This window comes from Peromyscus maniculatus, chromosome 18, assembly GCF_049852395.1.
Source record: "Peromyscus maniculatus bairdii isolate BWxNUB_F1_BW_parent chromosome 18, HU_Pman_BW_mat_3.1, whole genome shotgun sequence".
Lineage (NCBI taxonomy): Eukaryota > Metazoa > Chordata > Mammalia > Rodentia > Cricetidae > Peromyscus > Peromyscus maniculatus.
In genome coordinates, this window is record NC_134869.1 from 50,006,230 (window position 1) to 50,023,587 (window position 17,358).

General features: G+C 45.4%; 2 long non-coding RNA genes across 2 annotated transcripts; one reads left to right on the forward strand and one right to left on the reverse strand.

Annotated features, from left to right (window-relative positions):
• Window positions 1-2,012: 2,012 nt before the first annotated feature.
• LOC121823707 (uncharacterized) lies at window positions 2,013-14,115 on the reverse strand. Its single transcript, XR_006065240.2, has 3 exons — window positions 14,011-14,115; window positions 2,654-2,706; window positions 2,013-2,070 (listed from the first exon to the last, which is right to left on the reverse strand). It is a non-coding gene; the product is annotated as an uncharacterized LOC121823707 (long non-coding RNA).
• A 131-nt stretch (window positions 14,116-14,246) lies between these two features.
• Window positions 14,247-16,807, forward strand: LOC121823771 (uncharacterized). The gene is made up of 3 exons (XR_013045737.1): window positions 14,247-14,527; window positions 14,646-14,823; window positions 16,038-16,807. It is a non-coding gene; the product is annotated as an uncharacterized LOC121823771 (long non-coding RNA).
• The last annotated feature ends 551 nt before the right edge of the window (window positions 16,808-17,358 follow it).

Below are 17,358 nucleotides of genomic sequence, written 5' to 3' on the forward strand. Positions count from 1 at the left end.
TTTTCAGGTCTCAGTCTGTGGCTGCTCTGCACCAATGTTTCAAAGTCCGTAGTGAGGCAGAAGGGGATGATGGAGAATGTGACAGAGCAGAGCTACTCACCTCAGAGAGGCCAGGAAGGAGAAAGGGGAAAGAGAAAAGGGAAGGACCAGGTATAATGAGAAGTAGACCCTTCCCAGGGCCCAACTCCAGTCATATGCACTTTCTCCCATGATGCTCCAGTTCCTATGGGTTCTGCTGCCTCACTAGCAGTAAGTAATGATGCCTCACGATAGCAGTAAGTGATGGCTGCACAAATGGATGGGTGCATTCATGGAGCAAGGGCTCATACGATCTAACCACCTTCCGCCAGCCCCACCTCTAAATAACACCGTTCAAGGAATCATCATCCAATAACTGAGTTTTGAGGGGGCAGACATTGGAATGGAAACTGTAAAAAGGATAACAAGGGGTGAAAGTTAAAGGAAGCGTTCGATTTTATAGGATTGTTTTAAATACCCTGGATACATCGCATTAACCACCTTTATTCCAAAAAGAACTTTCATCGTGGAAAGAGTGAAATGTAGACTATTTATTCTGTGGCTAGTCTAGTATGAATACTACCCAATCAAAGTGAGCCCAGATATTTACAACAAACGCTGTTGTATCAGGGTGACTCTGGAATACTGGCCTCCAAAGAGTCCTGCTTTATTCATTGACCCAGTCTCAACAGGGCAGTATGAAGTCACATCTCTTCACCTAGAACACTGGTACCCACATGTGATGGTTTGGATGAGAGTGGCCCCATGCACTGATGTATTTGAGTGCTTGATCCCCTGTTGGGGAAGGTGTTGAAGTAGGTATAACACTGGGGGCAGGTTTTTAGATTTCAGAAGCCCTCACCATTCCCGCCCCCTCTGGCTTGCACATGGATATCAAGACTTAAGCTCTCAGGTACTGCTCCCCAGCCATGCCTGTCTGCCTGCCACTATGCTATCTACCATGGTGGTCATGGACTCTGACCCTCTGAAACCATGAGCTCTAAATGAACTTTCTTTTATAAGTTGCCATGGTCAAGGTGTCTTAACACAGCAACAGAAAAGTAAACAAGACAAAAGGATTTGCTCAAAATATTTGTATGTGTTATTCAATTTGTTCCTGTTCTTTATAAGCACTACGTATAGATATTCTCACTTCTGACTTTACAAATGAAGATAATGAAAGATTAAGAGGGTCAAACCAAGTTACAAGGCCAGCAAGTAGCGGAACTGGGACTGTGGAGTAACCTTCTGGCCCCTAAAACCAGTACTTGACTCGAATTCTAAGAATTCAACCACCATCAATGGGTGGAGCAGGAAAATCACATACGGTCCTGGGTGTAGGGCAGAAATTTTTACCTGAGAAAGAAGCAAAGGAAGACACGACAGTAAGATGCACACCCAAGGGAGAGCGGTACGATGTTTGGCACGGTGGGTACCAATTTGCATAGGCTGGGTAAATTCATGAGGCTGTGTAAGACAGAAGTATGACAAACCGTAAGGATGTTCTTCGAGACCTGGAATGGCCTTGAGTCTTGAAGCAAGGTCTCCAAGGGAAGAAAGTGTGGTAGAGCGCAGTTGCTGCAAGGGATTTTCAAAGTCATTGTGCATGGAGGCCCCGGGATAAGGGCAGGCTCTCAGGCAACTGACTTCAAGAGTTCCAGGGTACCAGTTCCCATAAGAGTTTCCACAAGCTGGGACAGTTTTATTTCCACTCTTGAGTCTCTGGTGAAAGGAGAAGAACCTACTGTGTTCTCAAGATTTTATTTCTACTTTGTCAAAAACAAAAGACACAAAAACAAGCCAGCACTTCAGAAGGAACCTGTCTTCCTTAAGCCTCTAACTTACTCCGAAGGGAGTGGGGTCAGCACCATCAAGCCGTCCTACTAGGATGAGGAGGACAGCCCAAGAAAATAGTGTAGAATAAGTTCTCTTAGGATTTGAGAGTTGCCACTGAAAATAGAGAAGTGAATGGAAAAAGTAAACATTGGACTTACCATGCCTAAGATAAGGGGAGACCCATCAATAACCAGGCTTCATTTCAGCACAGATAATCTGCATGAGAATGAACATCCCGTCCAGATCAGTCTTATTTGACAATTGTATGACTTTAGTAGATTATGGACTTTTTTTTTCTTCTTAAAAAACTTGTGCCTTTCAAAGTTACTGACAATCCAAGTATGTTTCCTAAATTAACTAAGTTATATTAAAGGTTAGAGAAGAGAAAAGTACCCATTGACAGAGGGGAAGGTACAGGAAGCCAACACCTGTGGTTTCGGGTCTCTCTGGGCACCTGTGACCAGACAGCTAACAGTAGTCTGTAACTGGAGGTGGAGCTTTCTGTCCCGTCCAACTTCCATTTACAGTAGACTTTCCTTTTGGATTGACTGAGTCTTTTTCCCCCCTGATATTATCAGGTGGGCAGGATTTGCTCTTTCATTGATAACGTACTCTGCTTCTGCATTTTTCAGTCTTGGAGGCAGACTGGGGTGGTATAAGGGAAGAAAAGCATTCCTCTAAAGGTGTCATAGCTACACATCAGTGTGCTGAGGAGAAGGTCCCCACCCCAAAGGGGGTTGGGAATGAAGTCTGCCCGTTGCTGGAGGTGTCTTTCCACTGCCCTCTCCAGAAGCATTACCTGTGAATGGTCATATGCCATTTCTAGACGCTTGATCTGCAGTCCATCCAGAGCTGTTCAAAACCATTTAAAGGGCCAACATTTTAACATGTGTTGTCAGCATTACTTCATGACATTTCTAAGAAATTTCTTAAAAATTTCAGTGAAACAAACACTTTTAGGGAAAAAAACAACAACAACAACCCTGTTTTTTATTAAAGAGAACAGTGAATGAAAACTGGAAAAATTTAAATACCAAGCAATAAAAAATTTAAAAGTCAAGTAATTAAATTGAAAAATGTGCTGATTTGAAATAGATACTCTATTTAATGTTTATTACATATGGTATAATTGTAAGCCAACAGTGAGTCGAGCCAAAAAAATAGCCAGCCAGACTAGTTAAGCCAAAACATATCCTTCTAAGCATGACCAGTTTTAAAAGAATGTCTTAATTTGCTACATTATAGCAAACATCTTAGGAAACCCAGGATTTCTGTATGTACCTGACATATTTATAAGAAGAGCTGTCAATGAGTAATTTGCCAAGTCATTTAAAGGGAACATGACTGTGTTGGCTTTCTGTGTCTGCTCCAACAAATGACCACAAACTTGGTGGCCTGAAAAACAGAACGCCCGCAATGGTCTCATTGGTACCACAGGGCCAACAGGGCTTCTGGCCCACTTGCCTAGACTAGCTCTACTTCCCAGTCCTGTTTGCTTGCTTTGGTCCATAATCCAAATCCTCCATCTTCAGAGGCTACAGTATGGCGTCTGGCTCGGTTGCCTTTCTTTCTGTCTCTACCCATCTTCATCTTGTGGATTCTTGGGTTTAGGGTTCATTGGGATAATCCAGGATGATGCCCCCACCCCTGCCTCATCTCAAGAACTTTAACATAATTGGCAAAGCCTTGCAAAAATCTTCTGGTTATAGAAAGCAACTTTCAGAGGTCCCAGAACCCGGATCTGAGGGGAGAGGTGTTATCATTTAGCCCAGCAGAGTGGCACACACACACACACACACACACACACACACACACACACACACACGTGACTTATGTTGAAGGTAGATGGCTTCGACATAAGCTAAGGTGATTATACTAGTAGTTTAGACCACCAATGTTTCTAAAATATGAGTACAGGAGAGTACAGATAAATGAAGCAGAGGTCAGATAACCTTGGCTAATCTCCATTTCAATATGGTATATTACTACTTCTTTCTCTTTTTTTGTTCTCTCTGATTAGAAATTTCAATAAAATTGCTATTCAGTTGAGCTCTCAAAAATCTATTACTTAGATTTTCTTCAGTGATGGTGGGGGAGGGTATAGCTGTGGACCCCAAATGTAGCCAGAAGTTTTCCCATGTCCAGCAGCCACTTAGTCCCAAATAAACACACAGAGGCTTATTATTAATTACAAACTGTTTGGCTCAGGCTTATTGCTAGTTAGCACTGATATCTTAAATTAACCCATTTCTATTAACCTGTACTTTGCCACATGGCCATGGTGTTACCGGTCTGTTGGCATCTTGTTCCTTGGGCAGCTGGATGGTGTCTACCCTGACTCCGCCCTCCTCCTCCATGTCTCTGTCTTGGATTTCCTGCCTGGCTATAACCTGTCTTGTCATTGGCCAGAGCAGCTTCTTTATTAACCAATGGTAACAACGCACATTCACAGCATACAGAAAGACCAGCTCACAACAGGGTGGTAGAATAGGGAGGTCTTTTAACTCTTCCTTTTCCACTGGAATATCATGTGATGGCTTTATGTGTGTCTTGCTCCTATTTTAAAACACTTTCATGAAATTTGCAGTAAACTACAGTTAAAATTCCATGTTTCGATTTCAGCCTTGCTAAGTGAATCAAACTGATGGTGGATCCAGTTTTCTGAGTATCTGAATGTACGCAGATTTTGTAGAACACCAAAGAATTTCTTGTTTTCTATAAAAAAAAAACACCCTACATATTAATGGCTAAAGAATGATGTGTTGCCCTACAAACTCAGAAGGCAGTTGAGTTGGTAGATCAACCCCACAAATAATTCTTTAGATAATCATGGATGCTGAGAAGTTTATTTTATTTCTAATCTATTTTCAATAGATCTCTAGAAGAAAAATTAAATGGTAGTTCTCTATGATGAAAAATATTATTGGGGCCTTTGTCTTTCAACTCTACCTCAATAATACACAAAAGAGACTGACCTCAGAGCACAAAACCTTAGTTCTGGATAGACTCCATATTCTTCGTTGTCAAAAGAGCAAGAGAAAAAGAACCAGGGTGATTGCCTCTCTTTCACAAGTGGATCACTTGTCCTTGTTTCTGCTTAGAGGGCTCACTCTTGGGAGACAAATGCAGCCTCCTGTGTCATGTTCTTATCACCATCCATGTTCTTCAAACGAGACCATAATTGATGAAGCGATACACCTGGGATCCACGCCAGTTCCCAGCATCGGCATTCTCGATCCCATCCTGGCCATCTCAGAATCGTAAGGGACCTCCTGGAAGATGAGAAACTCTCTTCCCCTGGAAAGTTGTTTATTTTGCTGTTAGCCAAGGTAAGGGAGTCCTTTGTGAATGATTTGCTTGGAATTTAAGCGTGCAGGATTGCTGACAGTGTGCTGAAAATTCATTGCACTGTATACTTACTTCTTTCTCCAAGGGTGGCTGTCTGGGAGCCCGCCAGCTTCCTTTCCTTTTCCAGTTAGTCCAGCCATGAGTGGAGTTCTCCTCAATGCCACAGCCCACCTCCTTCTGCCCTATTGCTACCACCCAGGCACTTGCTCCCGGGACTTCTAAACTATGGGTTTGTTTGGAAGGCTCCTTTCCAAAACAAAGATTAAAACGCCTGCTCTCTGTAATAGCCGCACTGAATGCTGTAGCTTGTTAATGTTCAGACACCGACAGCGCTGGGAAGACTCACTGCCTGTGTCAACTCATCAAGTTGTCTAAACAAGCTTGTTGGAGGCTGGCCAGCTCAGCTCCGGACAGTCATTGACCACAGATGGGATCTGGAAGCCCATTACAACTTGTGGAAGCGAGAGGTAACACTGCTTCCTGTCTAGCCCACTTCCCAGGGATTAGCCCCAGAACCACCAGACTTTGAGGCCAGTGGGGTTATGTTAAACTGCAGACAAGATCTGCCTCCTCTCCTAGCATCAAAATTGAGATGGATGGGAAAGCTTTGGAGAAGCCAGAAATACCATCACTATCTGGCGCTTAGCAACTGTACGTTTACAATTTAGTTCTGCGGTTAAAAGGTGCTGATAGCTGTGGTCCTACTTGAATTCTTGATGAGCCGCTGGATTCGAGCGAGGGTTCCCTTCTTTAGATTATCGAGGAGCTTTTTTCAGGAAGATCTTGGGGTTTTGTTGAAGTACATTTATTCCAGCCAGCCAAGGAGGCGTTAAAAAAATAAAACAAACAAACAAACAAAAAACTTGATGGTCCTTCCACAGTGAGATGGAGGTTGAAAAATCATTATGCCCGTCCTTCTGGCAACAGCAGAAAGAAACTGGGAAAGGTCGTAACTAGGAAACTTTGCGGAATTGTCTTGCTTTCTGACTCTGGAGTTTTCCTTAGCAGAGAAAAAAAAAAAAGTCACTGTCTATTACATCCAAGATCTAATTCATATCTCGCTAATTAGTTGAGGAATCTCAATGAAGCACCCATTGTGTGCCAGGAGCTGTGCTAAAATGTCAGACATTCAAAAAAATGAAGCCGCCAGTGATACTTGCCTCCAAGGAAGAGAGACTGAAAATAATTGCTACTCTGTCATGGAGAGGTGTAGAAAGTCGGGGGGGGGGGGAGGCGGCGGGGAGTGCCTGGAAGAGGTTGGAAAGACTTGATGAGAGGAAATTGTATGTGATGTGAAATGGAGGGTTGTGGGAATTTGTTGAATAAAAAGCCTCAGGAGAATGAAAGAGGGAGGGTGGGTGTGGCCACACAGGGATTGCGCACCTTCTCCTCTGCCTTCTCCTCTGCATCGCTGAATGAATAGGGCTTTTGGGGAGAGAACCGCTGGTACAGACTGGCAGGGTACTGTCCTCCACGCTGTGTGCGAGCCCTGCTTAGATTTTATTCTCGGTCTCAAGGCAGACGAAGGGAAGGTTCACAAGAGAGCCTTAACACGACCAGGCTCACAAACAGAAAACACCCAAACCCCTCACTTCATGTAAGTGGGTGCTCGGGCAGTGAGGTCCACCAGTCAGCCTCCGTGGTGGCGGCAGCGGCGGCAGTTGTAACTGATCAGGGCAGAGCAAACCTCTCTCCTCCTCCGTCGTGATCCAGAGCTGGTGTGAGGAGAGTTTCAAGTCCTCCAGGAATGGGCAGGCCAATGGGAAGTACACTGGCCTTATTATGTCTGTCCACATCCCGTCTGTCCTCACTCCTCTTGCTAGGTCACCTCCAGTGTGTCCCGGGGGCCTCCCTGAGGTTTTTTTTTATTTTTATTTTTTTTAGATCAGTCATCATACGGCTTTTCATGACACACACAAACATGGATGAGAGCTATGATAAGGAAAACAGTGAGGGACAGACACAAGTATCTCTTGGCTGGAAAGTTCCATGGGAGGACACACTTGATTCAGAATCGGAGTCAAGTGAGAGACCTGCCTCGATACAGATGGTAAAGAGCGACCAAGGGGGCAGGGGGGGTGGGGGTGGGAGTTGGTGGAGAGATGGCTCAGAGGTTAAGAGCACTGACTGTTTTTCCAGAGGCCCTGAGTTCAATTCCCAGCAACCACGTGGTGGCTCACAACCATCTGTAATGAGATCTGGTGCCCTCTTCTGGCCTACAGGCAAACATGCAGGCAGAACACTGTATACACAATAAATAAATAAATCTTAAAAAAAAAAAAGAGCAACTGAGGAAGGTGATTGGCATCAACCTCTATCCGCCACGCACATGCACACACAGGTACATGTACCTGTATGCACCTGTACCTACACACATACACACACACACAAGCATATCCCCATCTGCATACAACTACCCACCCCATTTCTCTCACACACATATGCACACGCAGGTATATATATCTGCATGCACATGTACTCCCCCTACCACAGACATATTGCTGTGGGATGTTCTGTATGGCAAATGTGCTGCTCTGATTGGTTAGTAAATAAAACACTGATTGGCCAGTAGTCAGGCAGGAGGAAGTATAGGCGGGACAAGGAGGAGAAGAATTCTGGGAAGTGGAAGGCTGGGTCAGAGACACTGCCAGCCGCCACCATGACAAGCCGCATGTGAAGATGCTGGTAAGCCACGAGCCACGTGGCAAGATATAGATTTATAGAAATGGGTTAATTTAAGCTATAAGAACAGTTAGCAAGAAGCCTGCCATGGCCATACGGTTTGTAAGCAATATGAGTCTCTGTGTTTACTTGTTTGGGTCTGAGTGGCTGTGGGACTGGCGGTGACAGAGACTTATCCTGACTGTGGGCAAGGCAGGAAAACTCTAGCTACAACATATCCATGCTCCCACCCAACTATCACCCTCTTTCTCTCTCACACATGTACAAACTATCTGCCAGCTTTATATATCTTCTCCTTTCCCACCCCTCAAGAAAAAAGGTGTTCCCATGAATTGAGTAGAAGGAGCTTGTGCCAAGACTTACTGCATAAATGCCTTCATTTTCAATTTAGATCACTTCTTTCCTAAGAGAAATAATAAACCATAACAATGCAATGTTCTTCCTGGGCATCTCCCAGGGCTGATTCTTAAAGCATACCTAGGGAAGCCAGTGAGTGCATCACAGACAGCACTCTGGTAACTACTGGCCGGTCCGTTTATACTTTGCTGTTATTTAAGGGACCAGTGCATCTGAAACACAGCTGGCCATGCCCATGTAATGCAGCTTAGTATGGGCAGTACACTGAACACACACCCAGAGAACAGTGTTGACATCAAAGGCAAAGGACGATGTCACTTCTGGACAGTTCTGGCTTGACTCAGTCCTAAAGAGAAGTGTGGTGATATACTGTGTACCCTAATAAACTTGCCTGGGGATCAGAGGACAGAGCCAGCCACTAGATTAGACATAGAGGCAGGACAGTGGTGGTACACACCCTTAATCCTATCACTGGGAGGCAGAGATCCATTTGAATTTCTCTGAGTTCAAGGCCACACTGGAAACAGAGCCAGGCAGTGGTGGCACATACCTTTAATCCTGGTACTGGGAAGCACAGATGCCTTTAATCCCAGGAAGTGATGCTTGGGCAGAGAAAGGTACATAAGGCATGAGGAAACAGAAACTCACTGTCTTTAGGCTGAGGATTTCATAGAGCTAAGAACTACTAGCTGACTGTTCTGCTTCTCTGGTCTTTCAGCTTTCACCCTGATATCTGGCTCTGGGTTTTTTTTTGTTTGTTTGTTTTGTTTTGTTTTGTTTTTTAATTGAAAGACCATCTAAGATTTGAACAACAGAGAAACGCTGGAGTGGTTTTGGTGTTTGTGAGAACTGGAAAATGGAGATAAAATAAACCAGGAGCACTGCAGATTTACAGGCTCATCAACCCAGAAGTGCAAATGGCGAGGACACACCCAGGAACAGCCATGGGCAATTGGAAGTCCTACAAGAAAGAAATGTTTCCCTCCTCCATATATATCCTTACTTTGAAGATGTTTGACAAACTGGGTGAAATCGTCATTACCATGGGATGTGCTAGTATTCAGCCATCTTTAGCTACAAGCCCCACCCCCCATGCCCCATAATTTCAGTTGTGGATGCCGAAGCACTAGGAAAGCAGTAGAAAAATCTAGCAAGCGATCCACAGAAATCTTTTAGCCACACACTTGCTGCTCTTGCAGAGGACCCAGGTTCGGTTCCTGGCCCCTGCATGGTGCCTCACAACCATCTAAAACTCCAGTTCCAGGGCCTCTGACACCCTCTTCTGGCCTCCAGGGCACTGTACACACAGTGCACAGATATGCATGCAGGCAAAGAAACACTCATTCATGCAAAATAAAAATTAACAACTCTTTCTAAAAAAAAAAAATAATGTAGTTCTTCCTAATCATTTTTAGAAATCAGAACCCTATCGCTCACACACAGTTATAATAATATTGTTCTTTAAAATATTGTTTTGAGCCAGGCGGTGGTGGCGCACGCCTTTAATCCCAGCACTCGGGAGGCAGAGGCAGGCGGATCTCTGTGAGTTCGAGGCTAGCCTGGGCTACCGAGTGAGTTCCAGGAAAGGCGCAAAGCTACATAGAGAAACCCTGTCTCGAAAAACCAAAAAAAAAAAATATATATATATATATATATATATATATATATATATATATATATATATATATATTGTTTTGATTGCTGGGCCATAATTCCATGGTAGAGCACTTGCCTAAAATGACTAGGACTTTGGGTTTGGTTCCCAGTGCTCAAAAACAAACAAACAAACAAAGATTTTTGTGGCCCAGCACTGCTCTACCGTTATCTCTGGGACTTCGCTTCAAGTGGCGGCTTCCCATTTCGGCAGCACAATTAATCGCTTTAGCCAGATCTCAGAGGGCGCTTTCCAGACAACCGCCGGGATTTCAATTTCTTCCTCAAAAAGTCTCCTGTAACTGCCTGTTGACTACATCGTGGAAGAGTTGAAACAATCCAGTCACCCTAACCCGACCGTCAGGCTAACCCGAGGTCACGTGATCGGAAGCCACAAGCGATTCTTGAGACGCTGCTCTCAAGGCTCCAGCGATGATGGTAAGATGCCAACGACCGTAAGAGTTCGGAGATTTCAGTCCTAGGCGCGGAATAAATTCGGAAGAGATGAAATGTGTCGGAGAACTGGAGACAGAAATCCAAGTTCGTTTGTACTGTCTGCAGTGAACAGTGGTCATGTGCTGGAAGGAAACGGGGGTGGGAGGGCGGGGGGGGCGGGGGGGATGGGACTGCCATTGGGGAGTTGCAAACCATTATCTCCTCTGCCTCTGAGGACTACACGGTGTTCCTCAAGGCTCGGGCTATACCTGGCTTGCTTCAGTGTCTTTAGGAGAAGTGCTAAGCATTTAAAGGTCTCCCACTGTTTCTCACATAATGAGGGGGAAGTTTAAACCGCACAACAGACAATATTAGGAGTCTTCTAACCACCCCAGGAGAGTGTCTAAAGTGCTTTCTTGAAAGCAGATATTCAGAAACTGCTCAGTACTCCAAATCAGCAATTCTCAACCTATGGGTCAAGACGCTTTTTTGGGGGGGGGGGGTGTCACATATCAGATATCCAGCATGTCAGAAATTTACATTATGATTCATAACAGTGGCAAAACTACAGTTATGAAGTAGCAACAAAAATAATTTTATGGTTGGGGGTGGGTACAACGTGAGGAACTGTGTTAAAGGGTCCCAGCATTAGGAAGGTGGAGAACCGCTGGTCTAAATGAAGATGAGGCCAGTCTCCATGTTGGTTTCAGGGAGGTGACAGTTGGGTATCTCTTAGTGATCAATCATACTAGAGGGCAGAAGTCTGAAAGGTAACAAATGCTAGTGTGTTTTATAGGAAAGGAATGAGAAAAGGAAGGAGGGAAGGGGGAGGGAGGGACGAAGAAAGAGAGGGAGGGAAGAAAACTCCCAAGACTGTATAAATCCATGTAGTAGAAGGGCACAAGAAGTTGTCCAGTCCTGTTACCTCACCTTTGAAGTAACACAGATGCTGGAAGACCAGGGACAAACAGCTCTTCCTCGGTTACTGTGCTCATGTTACCTGTGGTCCTGGACCTTCCGATTTGGAGCCCAGAGTCTGGCTCCTTTGTGTTTCTTTCTCCAGGAAGAGTAGACCATGCTTCCAGCCAGTCACAGGCTTACGAAGCCAGTCTACCCAGGACGGAGTTTTTGTTTAAAAACATCCGAACACATGCCTGCTTCAAGGTGGGATGAACGAAGCCCAACATCCATAAAGAACATGTCCAGATCATCCCTGCCTCCCCACTCTGTGTCAAGACCCCAGAAGCCTCCATTGTGTGGAAGTGAGGTGTAGGAAGTGAATGGCTGAGCCTGCCTGCTGTAAGAACTTCACCAGCTCCAGCTGCTAGAGGTTAATGCTTGTGTGGGACTCGGGAGAAGTTGCGACGAGACACACATTTCTACCTCCTGTGGATCTTCACCCTCAGCTTAAACAGAAACACAGCAGGAACCATACCACGTGACCGGCACCTGAAACCATAACTCATCTTGGGTTCATTTGAAATCTGCCCTCATTTTAGTCCAGGGCTCCAGGCAAGTTCACACAGAGGTCTACCAGCCTCAGCGAGCCTCTTGATGAACTTGACCTGAATTTGTGATCCGGCTTTAGAAGTTCAGCGTTTTCATTCAGGAGTATTGCCTCATCCTCTGCTATCTGAGCCACAATCTGAAATCCCATCAGACTCACTTCAGACCATATGGAATAAAGATAGAGGCTTCTGTGGCTCTGACGGGCCACACATTCATTCCAACGTTTTCTTATCCTCAACAGGCCCAGCTAAACCAAAGAGGAAACTGTTTTCATTTTTCTTTAAAAAAAAAAAAAAAAGACATTGGATATTAGTCTCAGTTGCTAGAAAATGAACTGGTCAAAAAACCAATCCATTTCTTGACACTCCATTACATATGCTGAGGAACTGTGCGTCAAGCATCTGCTTTTCTGCCTCTCATCAGACATGTTTGCTGTTTTTGAACATAGCAGTCCCTCTTGACTACATAATGCATTCAGATTTTGAACTATTATTTATGACAGTAAGTTTATATTGCTGCAAAATTTTTAAAGCAGGTTGATAATATAATTTTAATTCCGAAAGTCATAACACAAAACTAAAACCCTTCAAAATATTACAAATACCTAGAACATCCAAGAAAAGTCTTTGAAAGGGCAATAAAACATCTTGAAACTCGGTGTTTTAGATCATTGATTCTTCTCTGTGCTGGTTGGGGTCCCATTAAGAGAGCTAATTTCCATGACACACTCTCATCTCTACAAAAACGACTTTACTTTTAAGAGGAACCAAATCCAGTTGCTGTTCTCGGTGTAGATATTGGTATATTCTAAGATGGAATGGAGGAAACCCACATAAAATACAGAAACTTCGATTAGTTTTGACAATGGGGAGAGATTCCATTTCCTTTGGGGAGGAAGGCAAACGGAGGCTTTCTTTGGTTAGAGGCTCTGAGAGACATCTGGCTGCAAAATACCGGGATTTTCCAGGGGAGTGTCTTTTACAGTTGGCTCCCAACTTATTTCTAAATCCTTGGGAAACAGATTAGCTTTGCAGCATAGCCTGGCTTAGTCAAACATCTTAGAAATCAAAGTGGGCTGGAGCTGGGGAACCATCTGAAGCGGAGACTGTTTGTACAGAGATGCATCTGGATCCCTTTTAAGGATGGACAGTCACCGAAACATGGCTGATAAAGTTTCGAAGCCAAAGCCTTTGAAGGAATCTGTTTCAGGCACTGAGGGGACAGCTGAGAATGGATTATAATCAGCAAGTTCATTGTTTCTAATAAGTGGGATTCTGAAACCTGTGTCTTCCCTCGAGATTTAAGAGTTCTCTCCCAACTTTAGTTTCCATTATTATTATTATTATTTTTTTGGGTGCACTTTTTGTTCCTAGATAGTATTTCAGCTCAGCTTAGGGCTCTGTGAGAAAGCAGGGGGTGGGGAGTGCTTTCTGACCCAGCTGCTGCTTCCTTAGCTAATTCAACTCCCGTCATTCTTTTCTCTCTCACTGCGCCCTCCCAGGCAGATAAATGAACTTCCCTAAGCTCCAGCTCCTCTCTTCCCCAGTGGGCTCATCCCCTCACACCTATAAGAGCATCACGTGAGAAATCCTCCTTTTTGTACGGTTCCACCACGGTCTCACTAACTTATTTCTGTGTTTCCATGGCTTGGTCCCAAATATTAATGAGGCAACTGATCTCTCGTTGCCACAATTCCTCAGCTCCTTTGTCCCTTCCTCCCCAGGCTCCTGTGGGTCAATCTGTCCATCTCTCAGGATGCTGAGATTGACTGTCTGTCCTCATCATCCCTCTGCACCCCTGCTCCGCCAGCTCTTTGGCCAGCCCCTGTGAGCGGGCTCGGTATTGGACCTCTGCCCTTTGCAGTGTGGTCCGCAGCCTCTCCTTTGAGTAAACCCTGTGCCCGGGCAAGTCAGATGATTTGTGGCTTTCCAAACACATTGTGGGCTTTAAGACCCCTTAACCCAGTCTCACGCCATCCCATCAGACTGGAATGTGTTCCCTCATTCTCTTCTCAAATTCCGACCAACTTTCCAGAGTCCAAAACAAATACGATAGTCTCCATTTGTGTGTGTGTGAGAGAAAGACTACTACTTTTGGGCATACATTTAGGAGCACTACCCATATTTGTAAATTCATGATCAAGTATGTTGTGAGAATATATCTTATACTCACATAACACTTGGCATTTTTTTCACCCATACCATCTCATTTAATCTTTATACCAAACTTCCGAGAGGGTCCGAATCCACAGGTGAAGATTGTAAATCTCGGAGGTTGGTGGACCCAGCTAAAAAGTGACCGATGCAGAATTCACACCTGGGACTTGTAATAACAATTCCAGGGCCCTTTGGACCATATCACAATGACCTCCATTCTAATGGGACATTCTAATGCAGCAGATGGGGGAAGAGGCCGGGCCACAGAGGGTCACAGGAGGTCTCTGAGCGGAGGAGAAGAAAGATCAAAAGCTCTACTGTGGGAAGATTGATCTGGTAGGGGCCGCAGCCTGGACTCAGGCAGGAAAGTCCTGCTGGGAGCCATCTTGCTCCTCTGGACTCCCGTGGCTCTCTGTTCACCGTCCTGGTGCAGAGTTGCTCTGGTGTGGCAAGAACGGTTATTTATTTATTTACTCTCATCTCATTATTTATTTACTACCCATTCCCTGCAGCAGGGATTGGCAAGTTTTAAGGTGACTTTAAATCTGAATCATCTTGCATTTCATGACTGTATTCGTACAACTCTATCTTAATCACATCCAGTTGATTGCGAGCCCGGAGCACAGACAATGTCAATTTTGAATTTTTCAGGCTGTGTTTGACATGCGGGGAGTGATGTTTAAAATTCAGTGAATGAATGAACGAGGGGAAGAGAGTCTACTGAAGACAGATGGGGTCAAGGACATGGCTAAATATATCACCGTGCGGGGACGCTTTGAAGTCATATGCAGCCCTTGATAGGACGAGGCAGACCGACATGAATTTAAAGGTGAGAAGGCTGTGATCTATAAGCTGTTGACACATAGAATGCATATGTGTGATATATGGAATAAAGTGCGTGTGTGTGCATGTGTGTGCACGTGTGTGTGTGTGTGTGTGTGCATGTGTGTGTGTGTGCGTGCACATGTGTGTATTTGTGGGGGGGTGCCTAATTTTCCAAACCCACTGTTCGTTTAGAAATATTAACACTGGTAGACTCTGGGAAAAGCACTAAGGTAGGAAAATTCAAATGTTAGGCTATGGCTTGCGTCCAGGGTTATTTTGTACAGGCTATAAAGTCCATTTTACATGAACTTGTATGACTTTTTGTGTGTCTGGAGAATTTGGGAACCTAAACTATATATGATTAAGAGTCAACACTGCAGCTCCTCAATAAGGAAACTTTTCTCCCACACACTCAAGGTTTTCATTTAGTTTAATCCTGGAAAGCCAGACTTTCTAGCAAGATCTACCTTTCAGTCCAGCGTCCTTCTCCATGCCACCTCACACACCCCTACCCCCCAGGACACACCGATTCACACACCCCTCCCCACAGGACACACCACCTCACACACCCCTACCCCACAGGACACACCACCTCACACACCCCTACCTTGCAGGACACACCGCCTCACACACCCCTACCCCACAGGACACACCGCCTCACACACCCCTCCCCCACAGGACACACCGCCTCACACACCCCTCCCCCACAGGACACACCGCCTCACACACCCCTACCCCACAGGACACACCGCCTCACACATAGTCTTCTGGCCTCCTTTGCTGTCTTCCCTTTTCTAAGAATTTTAACTGCCAAGCCCCCAGGTTTGACTCCTCTGCCTGGAGACTTTCCCAGGGTCCAGTTCCGAAGTCTCCAGCAGCCTCTTCCAGCAGCTTCACCGTGATGCTAAGCCACATTCTCAGTGCAGTTCCTGGGTGGCTCAGTCCCCTGTGTCTAGTCCCCTCAGCTCGGTCTTCTTTAATTCAACAGAAAGGATCATGGTGGCATGTCCTGTGTATTCCCCTTATCAACCCCCCCCCCCACACACACACCCTTGGCCACCCCTGGTCAACAACCATTATTTTCCAGAAGGCAATGATTTTAGCGACAGTTCTGTGTCCTGTATCCATGAGAATATAGGTTCAGGGAGTTATGGAGTTTTCTCCTCTTTGCATTAGAATTGAGGTTCCCTCTACTAGCCATCAGTCCTTTTCTTCCAGATATGTTAGTCTCCTGAAGAGTGTTCCCTGCCTGCCCACTCACCACCAAATCCCTTCCTCCATCGCGTCAAATACCATTTATGGTCAGTTCTCCTAACACTTCAAATATGATCCATAGTCTGACTTCAGCAGAACGCAGAGTTCTGTCTCAGACCATCAGGTGACCCACTTCGTGAAAACCGCAGCTGTTGACGGAAGCGTTCAGGGACCCAAGGAGACCACAGCGGCCACACGCCTTTTACAGTCCCCGCCACCATCTCCCCCATGTTCCTCAACTTCTTTGGGGGCATCCCGGAGGCTCACAAAGCCTCATGTGAGACTAAGCGCCTTTCTTCAAAGAGCTGGTGGGAAGTAAGGCGCAGCAAGTGTGCCTGCTGTGTGCTCCCACAGTCACTGTCCCTGCCCTTGCCTTATGCCACCTCATAGGTGTGTGCCACTGGTCACACACATGATGTGGAGAGCCAAGTCAGGAGCAGGCAGGAAAACACGGACAAGACATCACCTAGCAAAGCTCAGGTCTGGGGCTGGAGAGATGGTTCATAGATTAGAGCGTGTAGCACTCTTGCAGAGGACTCACGTTTTGTCCCCACCACGCACATGGTGGCTCACAACCATCTATAACTCTAGTTACAGGGGATGTGTCCTCCTCCGCTCTCCAGTCGCCAAGCACGCATATGACACCTAGACATGCATGCACACAAAACACTCAGATAGAAAATAAAATGAATAAATCTAATACAAAATTTTAATTGAAAATTAAAAAAAATATTGAGCTGATTGGCGAAGTTCACAGTATATTGTGCTTGTGTGCCCCTGACCTTACAAAGAATCTACTTTCCTTCTAGTTATTTTTTTTTTTTCGAGACAGGGTTTCTCTGTGTAGCTTTGCGCCTTTCCTGGGACTCACTCTGTAGCCCAGGCTGGCCTCAAACTCACAGAGATCCTCCTGCCTCTGCCTCCCGAGTGCTGGGATTAAAGGCGTGCGCCACCACCGCCCGGCCTAGAATCTACTTTCATTCAACTCCATTCTCCCATCTCTGTGTCCCCAAATTTTGAAGCAAGCCATTGTTTAGTGTTTTGTGGTCACTACTTCCTTGAGAACCCTGTTAGAACACTGGGGACCCCTCCTTTTGAAAAATGCACTTTTGAAAATCAACCATTTCAAGGTGTTTCCTCACCGCTGTTTCCCTCCCACGGGCCTCTCTGAACTCCAGGTACAACATGAATCTTCCAGAACAAAGTCTGGGGTGAAGAGATTCTAAGTGGAGTTCATAGATACTTCTCACAGGCAAGGATAGAGGCAGAGGTGGGAGGGGGCGGC